Source organism: Centrocercus urophasianus, unplaced genomic scaffold, assembly GCF_019232065.1.
Source record: "Centrocercus urophasianus isolate 14NV4802_14NV808 unplaced genomic scaffold, USGS_Curo_1.0 seq_14, whole genome shotgun sequence".
In the NCBI taxonomy this organism is placed as follows: Eukaryota; Metazoa; Chordata; class Aves; order Galliformes; family Phasianidae; genus Centrocercus; species Centrocercus urophasianus.
The window spans coordinates 24,885,567-24,908,760 of record NW_024884586.1 but is presented as its reverse complement, the minus strand read 5'-3'; the positions used below and the strand labels follow the sequence as shown (position 1 = coordinate 24,908,760).

The window sequence follows — 23,194 nt, the reverse complement described above, 5'->3', positions numbered from 1 at the left end:
TCTGTTTAAAGTTAGCAAATCCATAACAATAAATTACACATGCTTCTATTAGTGAGGATTGGCAGCCACTTCAGATTTTCTAAATACAAACAGCCTCTCAGTCCAGAAATGTTTAGATTATACAGGTTAGTGTCCAACTCACCATCTATACAATTGTATGCCTCAAGCTCAGAAGGAAACTTGGTCACTTCAGATCAGTCCTCCCCATTCAGTGTCTTAGAATACACATAAAGTTCTCATTCTCATCACTCTGACTGCAAGCTAGTAGCACTGTTTTTAACATTTGGGCAGTTTTCTCTCCATTAACTACCCCTTAAATCTAAACTGCAACTAAAACACATAAATAACTTATCAGAGTCACCAGCCTTTTCAGTAACATCAAATGTAAACCACAAAGCATACTATTGGCTAGAATGCACAGAAACTTTGTCTATGTACTACTGTAATGCAAAGAGAAGTACAGTGAAATCAGCAGTGCAGCACAACCCTAGGCTGCAGCAAATGAGAACAAGCAGCAGTTATGAATACAGAAACAAAGAAAGAAAAAAAACTACTTACCTTCAGGTGACCTCCAGGAGACCTGCAGAGAAACCCTTACCTCCACTGCCAGCCCTTAAATGAAGTCTAGGAAGACGTGGATCGTGGCTCCAACTTTTCTAGTCACTCAGCTGCATTGAATGCAGCTGAGCTCCCCTGCACTGGCCCTGCTTTCCTACCAGGTGCTCAATCTCTTGTTCAGACCATAACTCAGTTTTTTTGCTACAGCTATTTAATTGATACCTTTTCACTGACATAGGAAATATTGTGTGGATATGTGGGAACGCAGGAGTAAAATGGATACAGAACATTCAAGTGAATGCTGTAAGGAAGACAGAGACTGGCTAAGCCTCATCAGCTAATATCAGGGTTTCTAATTTAATCCAAGAAAAGGCAAGATTCTCCAGCTGTGTTGCTAGTCTATTAATTTTCTGCAGTTTCCACAAGAGCTGTCTCTTTTACCTACTATCATGTGTAAGATAGTAAGCTAACGTGATTTTTATCACAATATACACTTCCCAAATGTACTGAAATTTTGAAGACGTTTGAGAACTGCTTGTAATATTGCATTTGGGTACTTGACCAATGGATGAAAAACGTTAATCTTTTGCCTTCAAAGGCTGAGTACCCTTCACTCTATAAAACAATGTGTCTTAAAAGGTAATTGTCTCTTCTAAGCTGCTTTGCCTCACTTTTTTTTTTTTTTAACCTCATCCCAGGGGTTTCTATTTAAATCACAACTGATCAATTTGAAAATATATTTCCTAATTAGCACTATATCAAATACATTTCTTGTGATAAGACAGCTGTGTTGAAGAGCAAAACCTATAGCTAAGGGTTGAAATCAGATTTATTTTGTCCTACAGTAAAGAAAGCAAAATTTGCAGGTGGTAAAAAATGCTAGATTTTTTTAGTTGCTTTCATTACTGTGTCTAATCACTAATGAACATTTATATATACATAATTTTTCAAAATACTTTCTCAAAAATAGAAGGTAATGAATGAAAGCTGGAGGTTTATTCACGTAATTGTGAACAGCAACAGGCAATGACTTGCAAAAAGGATAATTTATTATTACTGAAACTGGCAGTGGGCGTAATATACTTGGCACATTTTTAATATCCTTAGCATATTTTGTTTCAAACTTGTTAAAAGGATATGCTGTAATTGATCTACTTTTAGTGACAGCATTGAAGAATATTGCCAGAAGTTGTAGCATGTATCAACACAAAAAGACAGCAGAATTAAAAGATGTCTATTAAATTTGATTAGATCCTTCACTAATCATTACTATATATTATTACCAAATAATTTCATATCTATACATTTCCACAGCATAAACGCTGCTGGCAAAATTAAAAAACCAAAAAAATGTAATAGATTGTACCTATCTTCCAAAAGATAATTGGTGATGTCAAGGATCTCTGCTGCATGGAGCCACTAGCTCCATTTTCGTTGGCTCAGTCAAGTCTCAAATAGTTTCAAAACAAATACCTAAAATTTTGAAGACCTTCATACCAGTGCATTCATATATAGTGTGGAAAATCAAGAGCCAGCTCCCCTTTCCTGAAACACTCACTTTTGAGGATACCATAATGAATGCAGTAGTGTATGTTTGAAAGTGACACTCTTATTTCCAGAGATACTTAATGTATAATATTTAATATTCACTAGTGCAAAAAAAAGCTCAGTAAGACTGGAACTCAAATGAACAGCAAAATCTGGCAATATAACAACTCAGTTACTTGCTCAGTCTTCCGACTAGCTTATGTCACAGAAGTATTTTATAGATCCCCAGTGACTGAACTGCCACCTCAGAACACTGGCTAGAACATGTGTAAAAGGTATAAATCTTTGTTTCGGATCCTATTCTGAATCAGTTAAATAGAGAATGTGAGGCTGATTCTCGCATTTCTTACAAAACCTTAACAATAAACATACTTAAATTAGCTTAGTCTCTTTTTTTTCAAGTATTCCACTTTTCCCCTTAAACTGTAGTGCACAACAGTAGTATTCACAAATATAAATGAACATGGCAAGGAGAAATATACAACTTGAGTCTGTTCTTTTGGTTCAAAAAGACAAGCTAATCCTGTGCAGAGCGGGAGCCAGCATCCCCATATCACTTCCAGAAAATTCCGGTGATAAATCAGATTTCAAGTGCAAGAAAGCACTGGTTTCAGTTCTAGGTTCAACTTAGTGAAGAGCAGTAAATCTGTCCAGAGAAAATTATTTCTTTTTAAAGTTTTCTGTACTTATGTGCTCATGCACCAGTATAAACATTGCAAACGTTCATATCAGTAACAATACCAATGAATGTATCTGCATAGAATCACAGGTTTGGAAGGGACCTCAAGGATCATCAATCTCCAACCCCTCTGCCACAGGCAGGGCCACCAACCTCCCCATTTAGTACTAGACAAGGCTGCTCTGGGTGAATAAAAAAATGGACAAAGGGAACTGGTTTTAAGAAACATGATCACAGCTATATTTTATTTCGGTAACAAATATTCACACAATCATTCATTTGAAAATGGTTGATATGTGGCTGAACAAATGTTTATGCACAACAATTTGCTGAGAAAAAAAAAAAAAGGCTTTGCTACAAGGCAGGTAGGTCACCTCAGGAATACGATTCTCTTCTGACAAGCTGTTGAGATTTTTCCCTGACATTTTTTTTTTCCATTTTTCCCTGACATTTTTTTTCCCACCAAAAGCAAATTAACACAGAAAATGAAAAAATGGCGGAGAATACTTGTATGGTGAATGCTGAAAATGTATCTTTATTGGTTGTTTTTCCAAAAATCTGTGATGCCAGTGGTCTCTTAACAGCCCATATTGTCAGGGAAAGGCATTTTCTGTTTTACTGAAGCAGAAATCACCATGGCAAATATTTTCTTCATTATATACAGTAATCTTCTTAGCAGAAGCAATAATATTTTGCATGAATAAGAGGAAATGTCTTTATCTAGTTTGACTGCCACTCAGCTTCCAGCATGGATGATAGAAAGAACTCACGTTTGAAATTTGGATAATAGTTTCATTTGGCTGCTTATTTGATATTGATGAACTTCCAGTGCCTGTTTGCCTCCTATAAATTGGCAGTGTAGCAGATGAATGGACAAGAAAAAGCAAAATTTTAAGGAAAAGTCAGCTTACAGTAGCAACTCAATTGCTGATAGATTCAATCTTTTATATGCTATTGCAAACTACAGTATTACTTTCACTGCTCATCCACTGCATATGCACTCAAGGAAAGGTAAAAGAACTAATATGGAACAGAGTAATAGATTTGGTATTCAAGTCTTTGGACAAAATATTCCTGTTTGGCAGCTAGCAAGAAGAGAGATAATGGAAAAATGAGAGGGAGGCTAACAGATTTCAAGATTCCATTTTGAAGAAGAATGTTAAGTATTTTCATTGACATTGATCCAAGTAATGTATGTGGTTTCAAATGTGTAAATGTAGTTAGTGATTCTGAGACTATCTCAATAAGCCCTTCAAAATTAAAGAACATAGAAAGTTTGCAGGACCAAACACTAAGACAGGTGCCTTTTGACATAAGAATGAAAAGCAAAACACAGATGTAAAACCCAAAGCACTAATTATAGTATTTCCCTAGAATACGTAATTATAACTGTATGTGGAAACTCATTTTACCTAAAGCCCTAGTTATTCACTAAATCCTGTAACAATTACACCCAAAACACAACCTTTTAAAAAAAATAAATAAATAAAAGAGAGAAAACTTGAGGAGCTTACAAAGGCAGGAACTGACTTGTATGGAACAGATCCATTAAGAGAGATTATGGGCATAGGAGGTATAACTATGACCAGCATGGCATGGAGAATGTTTTTGTAGGGCTTGTGTAATGTCCTGCTCAGGTGGGTAGCCTAGAGAAAAGTGTAATTTGGTCCCATGCTTTCTCTCCTCCATTGTGATGAATGGAGCTGGTCAGCAAGGAAAGCAGTGTGTGTCAATACAGCCTGGCTCCAATTTCCTCTGTAGCAAGGAGACAGTCCAAGGACAGATCATGAGTGTCACTGTGCATCATCTTCCTCCATGCTTCTAGCAAAGCCACAGTTTATATCAAAGAATCCATTACATTAATTTTACATCATTTACAATTTCAATTTTGATTCTTCAGCTATCTTTGTGGAATTTATTTTACTTTTTACTTTCATATAAGGTGGCACAGAATCAAGTGTTCGAGTTAATTGATTTTCTTTTTTTCTTTTTTTTTTTGAATAATCACAAATTTACTAATGAACACTGCATGTCAAATATCTAAAGCAGGAGAAGAAGAATACTTTGTAAGCAAAGAAGATTATTCAGATTTTAAAATGAGGTTGTATGGATCTCCTATTTCTGGAATTTATATAGGATCCTAATTTTGGCTAAGTTTCAGAAATCTATCAGTTGCAATCCCGACCTTGCAAACCAGAGTTAATTAAAGTCAATCAGTGATTGTTTAAATTGCCTGAAGCAGAATTACAAAACCTAAACGTGTGTTCAAAACTCAACAAGAAGTTTCTGTCTTCTAAGAACTCTGAGTGTATGACCTCATGGACATTCTAAGAAATAAATATCCTATCCTAACAGCTTGAAGAAACTTGCAGTTGCTATGCTCTCATGTCAACAAAATAAGTAATCATGCATGAAGAACAGCAGTGTTCTACTTTCTGCCCCTAGAATATTTCACTTAGAAATGTGAACTAATTGGTCAAAAGATCATGAATATTAAGCAGTTGACAAGAAGTTAACAAATGGAATTAATTACAAAAGTATAGGTTGGTTGCCAAGTAAGAAGATTTATTAGCATTGTAGCATTAAATTATCACGTGCATTGATCAGGTTTATTGCAGTGACAATCAGCTGTTCAATATTAAGCTTCCTTGGCTGATTTGCAATGAATTGCTCTCATATGCATAGTTCATACCACATGCTTTCATGAATGCACATTCTCCTACATTCTCAGATAGGGAATGTTTTGTTTCATGAAGAACACTTTCAAATACACTAGAATGACCTATTAATCCAAATGGTTTTCTTTCATGAAAGAATGGAGAATGAATTTAAAAATCTTAAATCCAAGGAGAAACTCTGTAAGTAATTGCTGTGGATACCAATCTGCAATTTTCATTATTTATTAAATGAATTTCTAGTGCCATTCTTAAACTACAAGAGTGCTCCGAAAGTAATGTCTCCTATTTTATTACATTTATTCATCAATATTTTCATCAATATTTTCCATCAATATTTTATTACGTTTTGTTGCTGGGTGACAGATGGCAACAAAGGTGCAGTCTGACAAAATGGTGTCTGACATAGAAGCACGTATGAAACAAAAATGCAGAATTGAATTCCTCCATGCAGAAAAAAATTGCACCTATTTACATTCACTGACTATTGCTGCACATTTGTGGAGGCCAAACAGTGGATGCTAGCACAGTGAAAGTTGGACTGTATAAGCAGTTTTTTCCTAGGAGTAACACCTTCATAGAAGCTGTGAAACAGTGGGCTACCTCCACTGGTACAGACTTTTATGAGCACAGCATGCAGACTCTTGCTCAATATTGACAAAAAAAAGCAGCATAGCTAATAGTGGTGGTATTAGTGTTTTATAGCTGAGAATTTGGTCTAACAAATGATGTTATTGGGTTTTTTGTATCTGTTGTATGGAAATAAATAGGAGGCATTACTTTTGGAGCAACCTGCATAACTAAGTAGTCTAGCAGTCCCTTACTACAAACCAGATCTATGAACTAAAGATGAGAGAAAATATTTTACTGGTACAAAAGGGAGATAAAAAAAGGTGTTAATTTATTATTAGTTCCATTGGGAATTCTAGCTCAATTATTATAGTAATATTTTAATATGCCTTTTCTTTCAAAAATACTAGCATTAGTACTCACTAATTCATGTTCTAGAACCTTAGAGACAAAAACTTGCAAGCTTAGTGTCTTGGTTCCACAATTAGAACTATAATGCTGCATAAAGTTTATCTCAAAGTCTATCTGAAATAGTTACTTATTTACAGTAACCTTCCCAACACAATTGTGTGTGACTAGGCAAGTATGCAATATTGTCCCTAACTTGTTCACTTATTTATTTATGTTTCAATTTCAGAATATATAGTACAATGCAAAAGAAGATTGGAATAGGAACCAATACAAATACATTGTATTATTTAGATTTATTTTGATCACAGTATTTGGCTTGGTGTGGGAGTAGAATTTCTCTAGAAAATTCCTCAGAGTAAGCATCCAAGTATGTACATCTCATAAATTTACCAATACATTTCCATACACTTAGGTGAAAACATTTTCACTGGCTCTGGCGCAAACCTAACTCATCTGAAAGCTTCAGAGTTAATTCTGCTAGTTTTTCTCTTTCTTCTCTTAATTCTTCAGGAATTTTAAGTGAGGATCACCCAAATGGGTGCTGATGGTTCATTATCCCCTGAAGCTTTCAAAGGAAATCGTTGAAAGGAAGAATGGAAAGAAAAAAAAAAAACCAACAAAGTTCTTAGGTCACTTCCAGTCATCTTGTTTTACATACTTATTAGACTTTTATCATCAGAAATTGTGGCACATTTCTTTTAAGGCATCCTTTTCACGGCAGTTGTGTGAAACAATGATCTGTTGAATTTAATTCACAGATCAAAGAGGAAGGAAATTAACCAACACAGTAAATTGATTATTTCATGGGTGACATAACCAAGGCAATGATTTATCTTAATAAAGAGCAACATCCCTCTAGTCCTTAACTGAATTCCAGCCAGTGCAATAATACTCAGTTGTTAATGACTTTGATGTTGATGTGGAAAAGTGAATGACTGTGTAATCACTGAAATGGGACCTCATCACAGTTGGAAATGTTTAAGCCAAATCATTTTGGACTGTGAAAAGAGCCCAGAGTGGTATAGATTGGCTGGGTCCCAGATTTTCAGTCTTAACTAAACAGGGCCTAAAAACTTTATCATACTGCTATGCCTCAGGCTGTTCTGTAACTCTGACAGCCCCAGAGAATCATAGTATAATGTATACGTTTGTGGACTCACTGTGGAAAAAAATTTAGGGGCTTACAGTACCAATAATAAATACCTGTCTATCAACATCCAGCTAAAAGAGTAATTAGTTAAATCCATCGTTGAGAGGGAAAGAAGAAAGGAAACAGAAGTCAAATAGGAAACATTTTACTGAAAGCTTATTTTTATATCCCACATTACTAAAAATGGCTTATGAGTGTGAAATACAGCATTAGTCACTCATAGCAGCCTCTGCCTCCCCCTCTACCATTCCCTACCAACGTTTACAATAACAAACCAGGCTAAAATTAGAGCTGCTTTATAGTATGTTAACTTAATTATCATTGTTTCAGCACTGATTGAAGAGCACACATCAAAAAGAAGGCTCCCTTGTACATCAAGTTCAGCTTCCTTGACACTGATGTTCAGCTCACAGATTAGAGAAGGAAGCCAGGTCATTCTTTTCCTCTCAGGTTTCCCTCAAAACTGATCAGCTGAAGGATTCCCAGCATTAACGTTGCTCCCTCCATCTCTTGTAACTTTATTTTTAAAAAGATAGAGGTATATTTACTGCCCTCCAAACTGCTTCTCATGTGTGCCATTAGAAATCAAGAGGAGACAAGGTAGCTAGAAGTTAATAGCCCAAACATTGCAGCTTTAGGTTTCTAACCATTCCTGAGAGGCAGCTGCAGGTATGGTTGGAGGAATTCCAAGCACTCACCCTGCTTGAATACCACACAACCCCCAGGCTCCAGAAACATGATACTCCAATTCTGATCATTAAAAAAAAAAAAAAAAAGTAAAAAACTGAAGGATTGTTAAACTGCTCATCCAGGCCTGCAGCTGGGGGTGACTCAGAGTGCAGAGCTGGAAAAATGCCCAGGTGGCAAGATTAGAAACTCATTTGTGTAGTTTATGTGGCCTTGCCAGGAGCCTCCGTTTTTTCCAAACCTCCTTCAATTTATTAACTTTAAAAGCACTCCTTTCCTGTTGGGGATCTGGCATGGCTGCAGTGAGCAGCTCTTTCTCCTTTTGCGTTAACAACACTTAAAGGCTTTCTTTCCTGTGCTTTCCTTTCTACTCGTGTGAGATCATCTGTGGAATTTTCAAATGTACTCACCCTTTCTTTACCTTTTCATTTTATTCTTTGTCCAAGGGTTCAATTTAAATCCAAGTGCTTTTAAACTAACTGTATTCAGCAAGCCAACACTATCAGGAATATATGTTATGAAAGCAGGAAAAGAAAAGGCCTTCTTGTCATCAAAACCATAATAATTATGTGTCAAATGTAATTACTGCTCTGTGGGTAATACATTTAATACTAAGTGACAAAGTAAGCTGCTTGCAGAAGTAGAAAGTAACTGGTGGCAGGATCAAATATAAGACTAAATGTGCTGCTTAAATATTCTGCCTGCTAAATTTCTACTAGGAAAATGAAAAAAAGGGAATTTTTTTTCCTCCTTTAAAATAGCTAATGTACTCAAACTTCTCAGTTCTCCCACCTTCCATACAGTGAATCACAGCTGTTTTAAAATAAGGAACACTGTGCTATAAATGTGCACATTCCTAGGATCAAACTCTGGTGAAGGAACTCATCAAACAGACAGGAATTGAGTGTGGGAGTTTTGTCCTGTTGACCCATTATGTTTCCTCATGAAGTTCATACGCACATTTGACTCACTTGATAAGAAACAAGCTTTCCATATTTCTCCGCCTTCTTTAAAATATATAAATTAATGAGCAGCTGGTAAAGCTGACACATGCCTGTGAATTTGAGGACTACTGATATGTGAAGTCATATTCTGAAGGAGGAAAAAAGTGCTATGTCAAGAACCAATATTGTAGCATGACAGCACATTCAGAAATTTGTCCATTTTGAAAAATGTCTTCTCTTCCCTAACACAGTTCCAAGCAGACTTAATAGAGTCTAACATACTAAGAAGAAGAATTCTCCTTAATTAATTCTTCTTAATAATAATTCTTCTTAAATAATTTTTTTAAATTAAAAAAAAACTTATATTTTGATAACTTAAAAAAAAACTTTAAAAAACTTATGTTTTGATAATGTGCATTCCCAATTCTGAAAATAATCTACAATATCTGTGGTTTAGAGTTATACTGTGAGTAAAATCAAATCAACTAATTGCTACCTAAATGAATGAGTGTTTACAGAGTGAACATCTTTTACTGGAGTTATAATTATATATGGGCATCTTTACTTGCAGCATCTAATGCACGGACTCAAATGTGAACGATCCCAATCGTTTATTACAAGTTCTCACATCACTTATATACAAGTTTTCTTTTTCTAGCTTTCCCATCAACCCTACAACTTTCCCATCCACCTTTACATGTCAGTAGAGCATTCTACAAAACACTCTTCAACTGTTTGTGCAGGTGTTTATCCAATCAGAGCCGTGATTTTAGAGGTGTCCTTGGTTTTCATGTTGTTTATCTTGCTCCACAGCTGCTGCTCTGAACAGTTTTTCTTGTATTCCCACATTTACTGATTTCTGTTGGACTCCACAAATGTAAAATGAAGAGTAATATGAATAAAGGATTCAATGACTGTAGATTCTAATCCTCAGTTTTAATGGTTCTGTTGGATAATGAGAATGTTATTTTCTTAGCAAGCTTCGATTTGCTCTGTATTTAAGTTTCAGGAATGGTATGTTTCAGGAAAATAAATATTTAATGAAATAGGCATAAAATTTAGTGATATTTGAAGACAAAACGATTGGAAGATTTTCAAAATAATTTTTCATTGAAATTTATCTCTTCAGTCTAAAACTTTTTTGAATTTTTAAAATTTCAAATATTCATTGAGCAAATCTAGCAGTTACTAGCAAGTAAAAGTTGCACATATAACATTAGAGTGGAAGTGTAATTATAAATATTTCACTGATCTTGTTAAACATTGTTCAGTCACAAGATTAAAATTATATTTTTATAATATATAAATTATTATATTGGGGATTGTATAAATATAAGTGATTGTATAATAATCAGTGTTTGAAGGAGATACTTCCAAATAAGATATTGCCCAGAAATAACTTGGAATAACTTGGGATGGGGAAAAAAACAAATTGTTCACTTTTCACCAGCTTTTGAAGGTTTAGCTTGAGTGATTTTTTCTTACCTCTTTTTACTTATTCTTTTTCCACATGTCAAAAACAAATGACATTTCTTTTTCTATTTTTGTATGCTTTAAAATGTTATAGTAAAATCTGTTTCTTAAATTAAGCCCAAATTTCTATCTCAGTATCAAGTGGGACAAAAAGCAGACAACTCATTAACTTGAGTTTGCATGGTGAATACATCCGATGTTCATACACCATTCGCTTTCTGAAAAAGTTTTTGGAATACATTTCACTGAAAGCCAGATTTTATATATATGCAGAAAAATATTTAACAGCATTTGCTATCAGTCCCAGAGCACAAAAAAGTTTCTCTTTAATTGTTATGATTTGAAACAACTGCATATTAGGAAAATATTTCCACTATTCAAGCTCTCCGTTCTCCTGTGTTCATTTCTAGAATGGACAATTTCATAGAATAGCTCAGGTTGGAAAGAACTGCAACCTAACCATACTACCCTAACAACCCATCACTAAATCATGTCTCTGAGCAAAGGACAAAAGATCTCACGTCTACCTCCTGTAAATAGCTAATTGGCACCAAATTTGATTTGTGAAAAGTAGGTACTAGAAGAGTTCAATATACAAGTGATCATGTCATAATGAAAAAGCAGTGGCGATGAACAAGTTATTTCCTCAACAGCAAAATTCATGTTAATTAATCAAACCTTTTGGAAATGCTTGTTACACATATTTTGAGTCTATGTTTTATCTTTTAAAGGATGCTTCCTTTAAATCAAAACTGTTTGCCTAGTTCCACAGGGCAATTTACATAATACCAGCAGTGCTGTCTATATGTATAATTGTCAGTGGTAGAGGAATACAGGCCCAAAAGCATTGTCTGACTTTCTGCTGATAAATAAGGCTGATGAAACGAATGGCTCAGAACTGCCAGGTTTGGTTACAGTTTCTGAAAAATTAAGTCAACACGAAAGAAATCATGTTTTCAAATGGTACTGCTCTCTGTAGACTGATACCCCAATTTATTAAACTCTACTTCTTGGGTCCCAGGTTCAAGCACTACTTCTGCTCATCAATCACCACTTGTTTCTTGAACTAAACAACACATCTGTACTTCTCAACTTGACTAGAATTAGCTCCCCAAAGGAAAAAAATATTTCAAATAGTTCTGACTGGTTTCTAAATTAGAACCACCTGTAACAGTTATATCTTTTCCTGGCATAAATTAGTGACAAGGAGTTCATATAAGAGGTGCAGACAGAAAATAAAATAGTGTAGTAAGTATTTCAGGTAAGAGAAAAGAATTGTCATGACTGGGTAGGTACAAGACAAGAATATGTGACCCCAGCCCATTGCTTTTCTATAACACTAGAATAGATGTTTGATACCCCTGTTGTGTTAACCAGAAAATGACTGCCTGAAGCAAGATCAAATGTCTCATTAGCACTCATAATCGCTACCATAAGTTGAAAACAGATGAAAGAATAAAGGATAATATTCCAACAGTAGAATGAAAAAAAATTGACCCTTTTTGTTCCCTTTTTGTGCTTTCTCCCTCAAATGGGGCCTCCCTCACAATTAAGTTCAATACACAAGTCATTATAAACAGAATTCTAGACAATTTCATCCCACTTTAAATAGTGTTCATAACTACAGTGGAAGATTCTTTTCTTAACTATCAATAATTATGCTAAAGCATATGATTTCTTCTTGAAAAACATTTTAATAAATATATTTATCTCTTCTCTACAAACTTGTGACAACAATTTAGCCAATCTGTCACCTCCACAAAATCTGTATATCCCATTTACAGTGAGAAAAATATCTGTCTCAGCCAAGAGAAAAATAATGTCTTGCTAGAATTCTATAAATCCACCCTGATTCTAGTTCATCAGGGAACTTATCCCTTAATTTATCTGAAGCTGTAGTCTGTGCCAGCCTATGAGAGCTTTTTTTGATGATTCATGAAGAATAATATTGATTCATGGTTTAGTTGCATAAATTTGATATACGGTTAGTTCTACCCAGGCACCCAGCACACAGAGATACCTACACGCAGTTGCTTGGCTACATGTAATGACTTCTCATGAGAAGCATTCAGCAACAAAATGCTAATAAGGATTTAAGAAGCGATGTAAAAGAGCTGGTGTGTACTCTAGTTTCCCTACATAGTACAACGTAATACAGACTGACAGATTCCATTTTTCAGGACGAACAAAGTGATTATTTGGTAGACACGTGCAAAAACACACTGGCTAGTGATACTCGGTGATGTTAACATTTTTTTTCCATACCTGTATTTTTCTTAGCTATAAAAATCAGGAAGAAAATTTTGTTCAGTACAATGGGAGTACTTACAAAAAAGTATAACGCTCAGTACTGTGCACTGCTATAAAAGAAAGGGGTTATATAAAATCAGTAATCTCTTTCCTCCTCATTTATTATGGTATACTAAAACAGTATATTTTGATAAAAGCAGATAAACTACAGAAGTGCTTTGGTTGCTGATATTACTTTATATGCACAAATACAATCATTTTATTCTACTGACTTGAATATGTAGGTGTTATATGCAGCTAACTGCAAGAAGAAATATCAGAAACTAATTTAATATTAGCATTTCTTCATGATTTCTCTGAATTCCACTAAAAAAAAAAAAAAAAAAAAAAAAAACCCAGAAAGGAAAAAAAAAAGCAATGCAGTCTTCAAATATCCACAGTAAAGTGACATGTAAGTAAAATTAAAGAATCACAATGAAAAAGTTCTATGAAATTTGAAGGGCATTTGTTGTTTTTAAGGATAATCTACCTAAGTGCAAAAAGTAGACCATATTCTTCCCATACAATTTCCTTGGTGATGTGGTATTAACATCCACGTTCTCTGCATTTGTTCTGAAGCCTATTTCTCCTCCATCAATCAATCAATCAATCAAACAAACAAATCCTTTGTAGCTGCTACAGCAGGAGTCAAATGTCTAAACAAGGAGTGGAAACCTGGAATCAAATTCCTTGGCATTTACTCAAGTGATTAATGAGCATAATGAGCTTCCAGAGGAAAAGGATAGGATCTATTGAAAAGGTCTTTATGGTCTGCTGGATTGATAATCACTTCTTGCTTTCACACTAAGAACTGAACATAAGTGGATATCATCACCAGAAATTTTAGTTTTTGGAAATCTGTAAGAAGTGATAACAGAAGTATGAGAGTGATCTCAACCAAAAAAAAAATGTCTTTGTGATATTTACTTTGATACATTTATTTTGGCTGCACCAGGGAAGTGCTTTTTTTTTTTTTTTTTTTTTTTTTTTTAATTGGACTAAATGAAGTGTTAATAATACGTGAGGTGACAGATAATACTATTGTGTGAAACATTGTATTTACTTCACTGAATATTCATAATTTAATTGCAAAAATTACACCACATTTTAAGTGGACAGTACCATTTAACAACAGCTGTGAAAAATCCCCCAAGCTGATGAATGTGCTGGAGAAGATGCACAACAGGTTCTCTAGAAGGCTGATGTTTTGCTCATTTTCCACTTTAGATGTATTGTTTCTGACTGGAACAAACTTAATGTATACTGTCAACAATGGGAAATTGTACTTTTGCTATGCTTTGTATGCTGACTTACTCAAAGTTCATGCTTTCTATTCAAACAATATGTTTGTCTTTCCAAAGACAAATATTAGACTTTTTATTCCTTTATTTTATCTAAGATAGTATAGCAAAATCCAAGTATGCAATCAGGTTCATCCCAGTCAGCAGAGATTGATGCAGAAAGGGGTGCTCTGCCCTTTGGGGTAAGCAATTCTGAGCTATTCTACATGTTGTTTGTAATAACTTTGGTTCCTGAACAATTATTAAATGAGCGAAGTTTGTGTTGTATATGCTTTTCTAACAAGGAAATTATTCTCCCACAACTAAGTCAGTTTGTAATATATTCTTTCTTCTATTTTTCTTCTTTTTCATTAATGTGTGATATTAGAAAGCAGGCAATTTATTATTTCCTTGATGAAGCAATTTCTTGGAGATTACTTTCTGCTACTAAATTATCAGTCTAACACTATGTAAATTCTGAGAAGTTCTACCACTAATCTACTTTAAGAGCGCTAGTAGTTTTCCCTTGCCTTTGCAAGGAATCCAATTTCTTCCTCAGGAAAAAAAAAAAAAAAAATCATGAGAAAAATCCCAAATTTTCTGTAAATCAAAGATTTCATCACAAACAATTTCTGGAAGACAGATTCAACTTTTGCAATTTCTATGATGCCAAATCTCCATGTAAAACATGTAGTTCAAATGAGCATTTCTTCTGTTAACCTTTCGATAAAGTAAAACATGCTTAATGGAGCTGGAGCTTTTGGGACATGAAGTCTCAGGGTACAATTATACAGATCCTGGGGAAGGAACTCACTATAGATAATAAATTAGAAAAAATATGCTTAAATCACATTAGGTTAATATAGATATGAATGCATGTATAAGTAAACAAACTTATTCATAAAATCTAAAGTAGATAATTTTTAACATGTTTTTAAAAAAGATTGTGGTGAAGAAATAGAAGAAAAATTGCAGTTAGTTTACTTAAATGGAAGCCGTATAATCTTAGAATCATGGAAAGTTTTTGGTGGGAAAGGATCCTAAAAAATCTCTAATTCTGATCCCCTGACATGAGCAGCAACACTTTTCACTAGGTCAGGTTGACCAAAACCCCATCCCATCTGACCTTGAAGGCTTACAGGGATAAGGCATCCACAAGTAGTGAGCTTGCTCTGGCTGCTGTATGAATCTTAACTCCCTCACTTCATGGTCTCTTCAGCCAAGGATACCCTTGGACTTCAGATTTGCCACAAGCCGTTCCATGTTGGTGGGAGTTCCACTGTTCTCTGTCCTCTGTCACTCAATCCTCTGTCACTGCAAGAAGGAAATTATCATCAGTTAAGTCCAGGAACCTCCTGGAGGTTCCCATATCAGACCCATATCAATAGGATTTATTTTTCCTTATTCACCTCCATTTCCTTTTACATCCTGATAAAAGGATGGCTCCAAGTCTTATAATTACCATTGTCTTCCTCTTTTGGTGCAGCTGGTTAACTGTTACCACACCTCTTAGGTCTCCATCTTAAGTTTAATTTCTCTGTTCCCTGTGTAATTAAGAGTAGCCTGTACACTTTCTTGGATGGAGTAAGGTTTATTCTCTTCCATATGGATCACAGAAACACAAATCATAGGGATTGGAAGGCACTTCTGAAGACCATCTAATCCAACTCTCCTATTAAGTTAGGTTCCCTACAGTGGATTACACAAGGAAATGTGCAGAAAGGTTTTGACTATCTCCAAAGGAAACTCCACAACCTCTCTAGGCAGCCTATTCCAGTGCTCTGTCACCCTCAAAGTTTTTCCTCATGATTTTATGGATCTTCCTATCTTCTTGTTTGTGCCCGTTACCCCTTGTCCTGTCACTAGGCACCACCAAAAAGAGCTTGGCCCCATTTTCTTGAATTTTTGAAACATGGATAAGATCCCCTCTCTCGAGTAGTTTCCTGGCTTTTATTTATTTATTTTTTTTAACTGGAAACATTACGCTATATGTGGCCTCATGAGGGCAGAATAGATGTAAATGTCTTCTTGTTACTGTAGGAATATCCTAGGCTCAGATGAATAGTAAACAACTCCATGAAATATAAAACTCTTTCCTCTCTATTTGGTATATTAATGGCATTGTTCAGTAGGAAATGTATTTTCTTCTCTTAACAGATGCAAAATATATGCATATAAATAAATCGTATAGGACATTGACACCTAAGCATCCTAGCTTCCAGCTTATTCATACTTGCAACTGAGTGCAGTTGCAGTAGCGATGGATGTCATTGTGTATTGCTGCTGGGCGGTAGCAGCAGGATTATATGTGATTACCAGTCATTTTTTAACATTTCATTTTTAACATATCGTACAAACATAAATGGAAAGACCTTGTAAAAAGCTATTTATATCTCAGGCTGCCAACTAAACAGTAGTCTTAATTAGCGCTTTTTTTTCCAACTGTCTAAAGCACTAGTTTTTCTTAAAGCAACTGCAAGATCAAACTCTTAAGTACAGTGACTAGTGCTAAACTTTAGTGATAAAGCTGTTGCTTCTCTTTCCCACAAAGTAAATTCCATCTGGAAATGGAAATGTTGATTTTACAAGACATCTTCTATTCTTCTCCAGCCCATTTATGGGAGAAAAAAATGATAGTGTAGATTACAGTTTCTACTCTCATGTCACTACTTAAAATTTCTAAAAACCTCTTTTGTACAATTCTTCAGAATAGTTATTCTATTAGCTCCCCTTTCAGCTACAATAAATGCAACTTTGATAGAGAGATTTCTGTATTCAGTAAAAGTGAATTAAAATATACGTGTTAAATTAATTGTTATTATTTGTACATACTTTTTAAAGTATGTACAATTAAAATATACGTGTTGATTATTAACTGTATTACCTTTAACAATTTTTGTAATATTTTTTCCTCCCTCCTCTTCATCTATTTAAAATCTTTTCTATGACAGGTCTGTGCATATAGAACAATCAAAACAAGACAGATGTCTATGAGGCTATGTATCTGCTTTGCCCCTTAGATCTCCCCTCCGCTGTATACAGATATACAGTGTGTTTCTAAAAGAAAAATAGCTACTGTTTTTAACTCACTACAGAACTAGCAAAATTAGATAAGAAAATAATAATTTCCTACTGTTATGGCTTTTGCTATTAAAAGACGTACTAATAACTACTAAAATTCAACACATTATGAAGCAAATTGCACAATATATTACACAGAAATACACATGCTGATACACAATCAATTTGGTTTGATTAGTCACATGACTAATGAGAAATAACTTAGGCTGGTAAAACTAGAACTTTCAGTCTCTTAGAAATCCTGAGCTATGCTAGATTCCTTAGAAAAATTTCGCATCTCTCTTCAACTGAAAAGTAATGAAAATTAATGTGATTTTTTCAAAGTAAACTGACTACATAATTATGAAAATGTTTGACACACATAAGTAATACACACCTATATCCTGCATTTGAGAAAAACATTTTTTTTCCATAGAGAGCCAATGGTCTTATCTTCATGGAGACACCATCTGAAAAAGAGAAGTACTACCTTAATGCATATTTAAAAAAAAATTAAATAAAAAAAAAATCCTGACACTAATCAGTGTGATAAAATATTACTACCTTATTCTATTCTTAGTAGAACAGTAGTATATTACATACACACAAAATTAACTTAAACAGGAAGGCTTTTTTTTTTTTTTTCAGAAAATCAGGGAAACAAGTTCAGTTTTATAAATAGCATGATCATGAAGTCATTCATAACAATGGATCTTCCTTTCAACTAAAAAAAGTTTCTAAATGTCCCTTCTAGAGTACATTTGTAAGTCCAGATAAAGTCAACATTTTTTCTAAAAGAAAAAAAATGTCCTTTGCACTTACGTTATTCATGCTGTTTCTTTTACCTGTAAAAAAAATGTAGCATGTGCATATAAAGATAAATTATAGTAAATGAAGATACACAGTGATCAACAACAAATTATTAACAACAATTGTAAGTACTGGTAAATACTACTGGGACTGCTTTTTTATGTGGTTATACGGATTTTGTGCTCTGTGTGCAATTCATTCCCTATATTCTTTAAGAAACACTTACATGGGGATACCAATTATTAAGTTTAAATAACCTTGCCCCACATAGAAACTGCAACTGGCCTCTCAAAAATAAAAGCAAAACAAGGAAGGAATAGAAGGGTTCCCTTACCCCTTGGCCGAATGAATGTGTCCCTGTGCCCTGCTTGAACTCAGAATGCAGGAAGCTGGGTTCAGCTGTCCAAGTGCCAATGTGAGACCCAGGAGAAAAGCTGCTGCTCTTGCATTGGCTTCCTGTGTGAACTTGGGCATCAGACCCCTCCCTGCCAAGGAAAAAAAAAAAAAAAAGAATAGCTCTGGTCAAAAGCCAGTTCTTGCACTGACATTAATGTAACGATGCAGGATAGTCAGACTGTATGAGGAACAGAGGGACAGGCACAGAGATTCAATTGTTTCTCTTCCTCAGTTGCCTCACACAGGTCTTAATTGCAGAGTATATCTGAAATATTCAAATACATTTTCTTTTTTAAATTAGCCAAATTAATCAAAGCAACACTGCTTTTTCTAACTCTCCTTATTGGTAGTTTCTCCAACTATCAGAGTCTGCAGGCAGAGTGCAATTGAAAATGGATTGGACGCTCAGCCAGGATCATAGTTTGCTTACTTTTGACTTAAAATATAATCAGGCTTCTTGTAATGGAGAAAAAAAAAAAAAGAGATAAAATTTTCTAACACTTTTCTTTCAGAAAATTCAGAATAATTAAGTCCTAGAGTTTAGTATTGTCACATCACTACCTAACATAACTTAGTCATTTAAACATTGTTATTAGACAATAAATGATACCACTATCACATGAACAGCTATGGCTTTAGAAATAGGTTTATTCTCAAGCACTGGCAAAGCTATATGATTAACTTACTACTTATAGGAAGTTGTTAAATATGACCCAAAAAAAAAAGTAACTAACAAAAGTTTGAAACAAATTTACTTGGGTCTGATGGAAAATATTTTCCTGGAAATATCTGATTTCTCCATTTACCTCACGATATGCCCGGAAAAAAAAAAAAAAAAAAAAAAAAAAAAAAAAAAAAAAAAAAAAAAAGGATGGAAAATGGCCATTTCAGTGACCTTGTTTCCCTCTCTTAGAGGAAGACAGCTGACAGGTAGATATATGAACAGTTTGTTATTACAGATTCCAGATATTGTGATTATCTCTGACTCAACTTCTGGGGTTTTATCTGGAATTCCTGTGAAAGGTCAAACAGCATACTTACTCCTTGTTTTTACCTCAGCGACCTCAGCTTAAAAATACACCTTACAAGAGTACACAACTGTTTCCAAAACTACTACTTGAGAGGTATAAATGATGGCAAACTCAAGAGTTAGTATGTACAAAAATATGTTTCACAAGCTCACTTGTGTAGAAGTTATCATTCTGAATTAATCCATACTTTCTTTCAGTTTTCAGTTTTATTTGATATACTGGGTACAATAAATATTTGCTTTTCATTTTCATAACTACAATAAACTATATTAGTTATACATTGTTGTGGAATATAAGGTAATACTACCAGGTGATATTTTTAAAATATAATGCAAGAATTACCTCATATCTAAGTGATGAGGATAAGTGTTCATAGGTAAATTTCTTCTATATGTTAGCCACTCTATTCACTGTAGAATAAAGTATAACTCGTATATTGTATAACATTTATAAAGTACTCTAAGTTCCTTTGAAGAAAAAAAAAAAAAAAAAGAGAAGACATTATCAAAGTCTCTCTAAATCTTGTTGTTTCTTCATCCATTATGAGGATATATTTCCTTGCTTTGCCTTCTTTCAATTCAAAATTGTACTGATATCATGTTCTTAGTTAATCACCTTTTCTGCATTAGCCCTTTATCCAAAGCTAAGTTATTCTCATCAGCAGCTACAATCAATCAATAAATAAATATGATGGTAATAATAAAATATCATGAGCTTCCTAAATATTGAGTCAAATGTAAGTATGCTTCTTTTTTGAATATATTATACTAACCTAGAATAAGATCAGCTATAGCTTCTTTATATCCACTTTCGTATCATTTGCTTCCTCCTGTACATAGCATAGAAGTGAGGAGCACAGTTTGGGGAGGGCAGGTTACACAACAAAGCAGCAACGGCAAAGAAGTCAAGGTCCTAGCACCCTAAATTGGTGCTTTTCTTCACTGTTTCCTGTTTTCTCAACTGCAAAGTGTTATCCAAACACGTGAACATATTTGTTTTCCTCCCCCCATTTTTTCCACATGACAGTGCATTGTATTCTCTACAGAAAAATAAATTTAAAAAGCAGAAATGGACTTAATTTTTTTATAGTTATATTAATTCCTTAATATTAAGTTGCTTGATTCAGAAGAATGTTGGTAACCAGTATGATGCTATTTTAATTACTTTCTCTTCCCCTGCAAACTGATAGATTCTAATCCAAACTGCTTACAGAAAATTCATTGCTAGATGCCATGTGAAGTTCACTGTAGTGAATACGGCTCTGGAATATAGAATTCTGGATTACAAGTTTTTTCCTTCTGGCACCATATTTCACTGAAGAAGTTAAAGAGCTATAATGTCATGGATGCTGACATAAGTGTAAAAACAAAAAAGAAAAATTAGCCTCTGAAACAAGTTATCTGACATTTAATGGTGAACCTATGGTATGAAAGGTTAAAGATGTTAAGATCATTGTGATAATGGAAGACTAGAAAACAAAAAAATAGCCTATGAGCTACAGCTTTTAAACATATAGAAAAATAAATCTCCACCTTGAAAGGTTTAATCTCTAACCCCTTTGCATCTAGCAAGAGGAGATGCTTATTGTTGGACGTTTTGAGTCTCTACTCAGATGTTCAATAAGCCAGTGTGCTAGTATACTAAGGCTGATTCAGAAGTATTTAATCAGTGCCTAAATAAAATTTACTGTTCAACGTAAGGATGGCTGATTCTCTTGGAATATTAGTAATTTCGTTTAAACTTATAAGTTTGTTACATCTGTGCGAAGAAACATTTCTGCCTATTCTTATTTCATTATTATGAAATTCTTATAACATTCTTATGATTTCCCATACCAATGATATAACTGTATTTCATCCTATGCAATGGAACAACTGTTGATTAATTTACATTTTATGCACAATGATCTTAGATACAATGGCCAAAATATCACAAATTATTTTTTATCACAGTTACATCATATTTCTTTCAATTATTTCATATTAATATAAATCAGTATTCTTTTAATTATGAAAAATTATGAACCATATGAACTACAAAGGAAAATAGAGCAATTACCAGGAAAATTTAGACTGACTAAATGAAAGAAAATAAGACACTATATAAATACTGATAATACAACATCTTAGCCTGAGTTACTGTTCTTCACTCATAAAATCTTTTCTGCAGTTTTGTTTCTTCATACAAAAACACCTAAAAATCTGTTTATGGAAGAAATAACCCACCGGGCATTATAAAAGCCAACTTTTTTCAAAAAAATTTCTACAAAGTACATATTTGCATATGTGCATGTTTTCAGGTGAAATAGCATTACAGCTTCTGAATAATAATAATAAAAAAATGTAACAATCTTTACCCAAAACAAGGCTTTCACTTAGGTTGAAATATAAGCACAAGATGATAGGTCACATGCATGAAGCACATGCTTTAAAAAGGAAAAAAAAAAAAAGAAAAAAGAAAAAGAAAACATAAGTACAAATGTAGCTTAAAAAATAGGGTGTTTTCTTGTAATAAATTGTGTTTTCATAGTATCAAAATGCCTCATTGATCTGGAGAGCATGTTGCTACAGACAATATGCAGGTGAAGTAAGAAGCAGGCATATCTTATGCTTTGCTAAGGCAGACGATACAGAAAGAACTACATGGCGCTAAGCATGACAGCAAGGAAGTAACCTTAAAGTGCGGAGTTACACGATGAGAATACTGCTGAAGTTTTAAGTCCAATATCTGGCTAGATAGATGCTTTTACTGGTCATTCTGGGTGTTCTGTTTTCGTCTCTTCTTTTAATGCACAACTTACCAAAAGTGTAACAAGAGCTCCTTTCTGGTCAGGAAGAAATTTTAAAATCTTTCTGCATTGGTATCTTGCCAAAGGATATTCTTTCATTTTAAAGTCTACACTTCCCAAACTCTGTGAGAGAAAAGTTGGTCTAATTTCCAGAGAAGATGAATGTGAACCATCTTCAGAAAGTGAAAGAATTATCATCTTCTCCCTCAGACAAAATTAGAGAAATTATTTGATTCTCTGTAAACTAAATCTAGATCTTTTAACCTACATATGACATCTTCACTTTCTCTTAATATTCTCATGTACAGCCTTAAAAATGCTGCAAGTTTTTTGATGTTTCTGAACTTTCAGTATTATGAGTATGTAGTATTTTGTACCTATTCTTGCTAAGCAAGTAATTGTATAATCTCTAAATTCATTGTATAAAAAAAAAGCATAGAGAAGCAACATTAGCTAAATGAACCAGTTGAGGTAAAAGAAGTTTTCTGTCCTATAAAAATATGCAGAACAGAAAAAATGGAGATAACAGATAAAGCAAAATCATAGAATGTCTTGGGTTGGAAGGAATTTTAAAGGTTGCCATACCATCAAGTTGCTCAGAGCCCATCCATCCTGGCCTTGAACACCTCCAGGGATGGGACAGCCACAGCTTCTCTGAGCAACCTATTCTAGAGCTTATGAGTAAATAATTTCTTCATTATATTAAAGTTAAATCATCTCTCTTTTATTTTAAAAATGTTCTGCCTTGTCTATCACCTTCAGACCATGTAAAAAGTACCAAAAGGCTGCATCAATGTTCCCAGGACCTTATATTTCCTGATTAAACAGGCCCCGCTCCCTCAGCC

General features: G+C 34.2%; 1 long non-coding RNA gene across 1 annotated transcript; it reads right to left on the bottom strand.

Moving 5' to 3' along the window:
• Positions 1–9,645: 9,645 nt before the first annotated feature.
• On the bottom strand, positions 9,646–20,413 carry LOC122157890. The gene is made up of 6 exons (XR_006168046.1): positions 20,334–20,413; positions 18,469–18,619; positions 18,147–18,169; positions 17,722–17,794; positions 15,391–15,578; positions 9,646–10,167 (listed from the first exon to the last, which is right to left on the bottom strand). It is a non-coding gene; the product is annotated as an uncharacterized LOC122157890 (long non-coding RNA).
• Positions 20,414–23,194: the final 2,781 nt, after the last annotated feature.